Genomic DNA, 6,244 nt, shown 5'->3' with positions numbered 1-6,244 from the left:
CGGGGCACGAACCCGTGTCCCCTGCATCGGCAGGCGGACTCTCAACCACTGCGCCACCAGGGAAGCCCCCATGAGTATTTTTATACATTTACAACTGTTTGGTAAAGGCAAATTGAGAAGCATTATCTTTTCTACTACTTAGATATAAATACCAGATAATTTGACACATTTTTAAAAAAAACATATATCCTGGAGATTACTTTAGAAAGTTATTTGAAACATAAGTAACATATGAGTTAGCACATTTTTTGTTAATAAATGCAAAGCTAAAAATTCCATTCTCAAATTAACCGACATAAAATAGTATTTCCTCTATTACTGACAAGCCACAACAGTCAGATGAAATTATTTTCAAGAATGCTGCTTTGGAAAAAACGCCAGCAGTGAATCCGCGGCGGAGCGGACAATTTGAACGCCACCTAGCCGCGGCACGCTGCCAGGGCGCTGCTGACCCTCCCCTGGACGGCAGCCTCTGCCTCCGGACCTGGAAGGCCGAGAAGGAACCGCGGGTCCGCAAGCCTGAGCTCCAGCCATGGGCCCGCGCCGCCGGATCCGCAAGCCTGAAGCCCCAAGGAGGCGGCCCCCGGCCGGGCCCATCCTTAGGCACTTCCTCCCGTCAACTTGCTCGCCGGAGACATAGGGTTCTGAAGGAGATCCGAGCTCTTCAGAAGAGCACACACCTGTTGTTAAGGAAGAACTCCTTCTGCCGCCTGGCAGCAGTAGCGTTTCTAGTTAATCTCTTTGAGGATGCCTATCTCCTCTCCTTACATACAGGCCGTGTCACTCGCTTCCCGAAGGATGTGCAGCTGGCCAGGAGGATCCGAGGCATTCGGGAAGGGTTCGGCTGAGCTCCTGCCGCCCTTGACTCTGGATACCAGGGACGCTGCCCGTAACCAGGACCAGATCCACGGAGTACAAGGTGCTGCCTGGACTTGCTATCTCTGAGCAGAGTGTGCATGTTGCTTTTGTAATTAGTTTTTTTAAGTAGAAGACTGCATGGCTTTCCTCTGTAACAGAGGTAATATATGACAGAATCAACACATTGCAAAAGTACTGAGATTAATTTTCAGATGAAGAGACTTCGAGTTTGACTTCACTTTGCAAATTATTCATAAGACTGATGGTTTGGAAGACATCAGATTTTCTAGGTTATGGGAGAAAAAATCTTTCTGTACCATTTAAATTTTTTTATTATTTTAGATCTTTCTGTATCATTTAAATTTTTTTACCATAGGTATATTTACTTTTATTTAAAACATAAGGGAAAAAATAAGAGAAGACCACTTCAGCCAGTTGCATGGAAGAGCCTGGCACGTCCAGCATGCAAATCTCTGTCCTTCAGATTGACTTCATCATTAGTGGCAGCAGCAAGTTCCTGTGTGGATTGTGCCTGTCAACAGATTATATAGCTTTTTAAAAACTCGGCTGGGATGAAAATAGGAAATCGTTAAGCTTTGATGTTCTGGCTCCTTCTGGTAAATTCCTATCAAACTCATTCAGAAATTCTAACTTACAGAATTTATTTTATTCTTATTTGCAAATCATAGAAGATGTATCATAATTTATACTGCAGAATTTTTCATTCCAGGACTTTTAAGAGCCTTTTCAATGTTTTTACAGGTAATTTTTATAACTTCCTTGTGGAGACATAATAAAAATAATTATTTAATGAGAAAAAGTTAAAGCAGAGTTACTACTATACAGAGATTATACTGTGTTCTTTGTGTATTAGCATTAAGTTCTTCATCTGGACACTTTGCCAACAGCCACAATTTAAACAAGAGAATTCAGGAATGTGTTTTTGTCTCCGATGGAATAGAGTATGAGCAGATAAAAATCTTTCCCATTGCTTGTAACTGAAAGCAGTTTAACATATTTCCAGAGAAATGGGAAATGCCGAAGACTTTTAGATATTGTGTGTGGTGAAAATGGTTTGTGAGGGCAGACACTAAAAATGATGTGTCAGCCAACTGAATTGAGAGACAAACTAAAGGGAAAAGGACCAAGTTCTGTTGTTTGATAGATTTTAACCCTTTGGAAAAACCTTTTCCTGTTCGACATCAACTCATTTTTATATAGACATTGGAATAAAGCTTATCTATCTATGAAAAAAAATGCTGCTTTGGAAATTACATGTTTTATTACTTTAATTTCATTATTTTTCATTAAAAACTTTATCTTGAGATAAATATAAATTCACATGCAGTTGTAAGAAACAGTGGACAGATTGTGTATACCTTTCACCAGCTTCTCAAATGCTATCACTTTGTAAAACTATGATGCAATATCACGGCAAGGATACTGACATTGATACAGTCAAGATATAGAACATTCTCATCACCAGAAGGACCCCTTATGTCACCCTTTTATACCTACACCCACTATCCTTTCACTCCCACCCCCTCCTTAGTTCCTGGCAACCCACAAGCATGTTCCCCATTTCTATAACATTGTCATTTCAAGAATGCTATGTAAATGGAATCATACCATATGTAAATTTTTATGACTGACTTTTCTCATTCATAATAATTTTCTAGAGAATCACCGAGGTTGTTGTTGTGTGTTTCAATATTTTTTTAATTGACTGAGTATTTTTCTGTGGTATGGATGTAGCACAGATTTTTTAACAACTCACCTGCTGAAAAACATCTGGATTGTTCCCAGTTTGGGGCTATTATGAATAAACTACCCCAAACATTTGTATACATGTTTTAGTATGAACATAAATCTTTATTTCTTTGGGATAAATGCCCAGGAATTAAATTGCTGGATTGTATGGTAGATGCACGCTTAGTTAGTTAGTTTTTTTGTTGGTTTTTAAAGAAACTGATACTTCTGATCGGCCTGATAAAATATTTCTTTGAACTGTGTGAAACTATGAGTCTCTTCCTGTCCAATTTGCCCTTCCTCTTCTCCTTTCACACATGTCAGACCTGCATCATGGTGTCAAGGATATCTTGCCATTCTCTATCTCCTCCACTTTATTCTTCTAGAAGTTTACACATAAGTCTCTTGCACAACTAATTTTGTTTTGATGTCTACTTCTCAAAGGACACAGTGTAACTCAAATTACCTTTAAAATAATTGTTTTAATGTAAAAACTAGATCAGTGGATAGAACATATTAAACAGTAAAAATGGAAGTATTGAGGATTTGGAACAACATTATGAATGTTGTAAAGTGTCTTAACTTTGATGAAAATTGCTTTAGAGAGTCCAGAAAACACTGGCATAGTATACCTTACTAAATTTTCCTTAGTAATATTAACATCTATAATAGGAAATTCAGATATTAGTTTGGTTTTAAATATGCCTCAAATCATTTGAATGTCTCTCATCAATAGGTAGGGTCTAATACCTCTACCACTGAATATTGTGTGGCTTCAATGACTTAATTCTTTTAATAAAGAGAACAAGGCAGAAATTCCTAGGTTATAAAAAGCAATAGAAATTTTGCCTAGTTCTTTCTCTCTTGGGATATGTGCCCTGAGCCTGCATGTCAGAATTTCTACCATCCTGCAGCCACTATGCTGGAAAGACCATGTGGAGACATCACATAGAGATATAAAGAGAAATTCCAGAAGTCCCAGATCCCTCAACCCCAAATGAGTCTTCACAGCCCAAGCACCAGACACTGATTCTAGCTTCTAAATTTCAAGCCACCCCACCTGATGCCAAATGGATTAGAAATAGGCAGTCTAGACCAAGGTTCCCCTTATTCCTGAGAAGAGAAAATGTTATTGCTTTAAGTTACTAAGTTTAGGGGGCATTTTGTTATGCAATAAGACACTTCTGGAATTGGATTTCTGGGTCCTGCTCTTTTATACTTTGATGTTGAAATAATCTGACCCTTTCCCCAGTTCCAGATAGATACATAGTTTTATTTAATTTTTGGATTTATTCTAGTTTAAAGGTAAGGGAATAGCCTTATTTAATATTTGGGAGCAACTGCCTATAATCAGTCCCCTTAGATCCTCACTATAGAATGTGATAAATGTATTTCTTTATGTAATGTTTCAGCAGTAAAAGTGAAGCTAGTAAAAGATGATAAATGTAGCCTGAAAAATGGACTTAACAGATTCACCAATTTGTAGAAATGTATAACCCAGGACCCAGTTTTATTTCATATAATATTCAAAACACAGAATATGGAACTTTTGTATGCTCTTCAGACATACTGCAATCAACAATATGTGAATGACTATATTTTCTCAGTAGGAAACTGTGAAGCTCTAACCTAAAGAAACAGCTACACAGGAAAAATGTTCCATGACTGTATGAAGCACACAATTATCAACACTCTACAAATCTATTATCAGAACATTTGCCTTTTTCAGCTCTTTGAGCAAAACAATGTTTAAAAGCAAACTAAGAGAAAAGAATATTAATAATTCCACTCTCTGGGCAGTTTCAAATATAGCCAATTTTTTTCTCCTTTTGTAAAAATGACATCTATTATGTTTGATCAGGCCAAGAACTTAGTAAATGTCAGCTTAACTGATTAAGTTTTTATCCCACACACTGAAAATATTTCTTTACTTCCTCAAATGAAAAATAGTTATACATCCATTTTAAAATATAATGATTGATTATTGAAAAACAACATAAGGACACAAGGAAGCTGTAACTGAAATATAATTACTGACCTGTAACATTCTCATGAAATGAGATGAATATAGGTTCAATAAACTTAAATTTTAAAAAGTGTTTATATTCTCAGAGCTCCTTAGTGGCAGAAGCTAAATTAAATACAAATATTAATTTTCTCAACCCAGAAAAACAGTATCATAACTCCCATTTCATATCCCATTCAAATATTGCACATCATGCCCTAAAACGCAGTCCACCCACACAAAATAGCAAGAAGTAATCTACAAAATGACTTATATTAGAAACATGCAATAGTGAAAATGTCAAATTGATTTGGAATTTAAGATCTTAGTGAATCTGAACATGTCAATGCACATTTAACTTAGGCTTTGTCTAATAATCACATAATACCATTTTCATTTTCTCTTATATATAAGTTTGAAGTGACAGAACTAATACTGAGATTCAAAGAAGGTTGTAGCTGATATGGTGGTTTTTATTTCTGAGGTCTCCACAGATTGGGTCTCTTTTCTCTTACCATTTTTTCTCTCTTTTCTTTCTTACTCTTCTTCATCAATTATTAGTATGTTTTGTGTACCTTCTTTTTGCCTTTTTTAGGGCTTGAAGGCTGTGAGCTATACCTATTCTCAAGGAAATAGAAATATACAGATATAGACATTGAGTAAATAGGTATCTTAATAAAAAATATAAGAGGATACCAGAGGAAAGAAATCAACAGAAGTAGAATCAGAGAATATTGAATGGAGGATAGAGACATTAGTTTAGGCCTTATAGCCTAAGTAGAATAAGATAATAGAAAAGGGGAAGAAAAGTTTAGACTCAGTTGGAGTCTGAAGCAGTAAGGAGACAATTACAGAGTCAATACTTAGAAAGTAATTAAGCTCCAAGTCAGAAAATTTCATGAAAGAAATGAGACTTGAGTGAGTTTTTGAATAAAACACATGCAGTTAATTAGCAAAGAGTAAGATATTTTCAAATTTTACTGGATGTCCATTCAAACTATTTGTCACATTGAAATTGAATTGGGCTAAGGCAAGAAGATATTGTAAGCATAAAAATATGAGACAATAAGGTGGAAGGACTGAGAAACTGAGTCAGATGATAAGGGTGGGAAAAAATACAGGAAATTTGACAGCCAGGCCAAGATGTCTGTAGTTGAGGTAACTGATAATGAGACATAACTGGTATTTACATGTCTCATTGTGATTTCTTTGTGATAGATATTTCTTAATCTCAAAGCCAGAAAAATGATACTGAAAAAAAAAATTAGTGATTCCCCAAATAAAGCTTCTCCCTAGAACCACCTAACACAATTAAATTGTGTTGAGGCTTATGTGAAGTGTCAGAAAGTTGGGAGTCAGATCCTACAAGACATGATCCAAGTATATTCATTAGAAATGTCATTTCCCTTACCATAAAGAACAGAGAGAGTTATTACCTGGGAATTACAAGATGCCATCCCAATGGGAAATTATTTTTTAAGAGTTATGTTATTCAATAGTTAAGCGCTAATGTGCTCAGAGATGATATTTAAAATAGAATCTTTGTATAATATGTCAGCCTCTTGGCTATGCAAGAGCAGGAATCTTCCAAAGAAGTTACTCAAATTGTTTTAATCAGCAATATCCTAAGTT

General features: G+C 35.9%; 1 pseudogene; it reads left to right on the top strand.

The window, feature by feature from the left end:
- The first annotated feature begins 532 nt into the window (after window positions 1-532).
- Window positions 533-848, top strand: LOC114888620 (annotated as a pseudogene).
- Window positions 849-6,244: the final 5,396 nt, after the last annotated feature.

Source organism: Monodon monoceros, unplaced genomic scaffold (assembly GCF_005190385.1).
Source record: "Monodon monoceros isolate NGI ecotype Baffin Bay Population unplaced genomic scaffold, NGI_Narwhal_1 Super_Scaffold_9, whole genome shotgun sequence".
Classification (NCBI taxonomy): domain Eukaryota; kingdom Metazoa; phylum Chordata; class Mammalia; order Artiodactyla; family Monodontidae; genus Monodon; species Monodon monoceros.
This window is presented reverse-complemented; position numbering and strand designations above follow the sequence as displayed.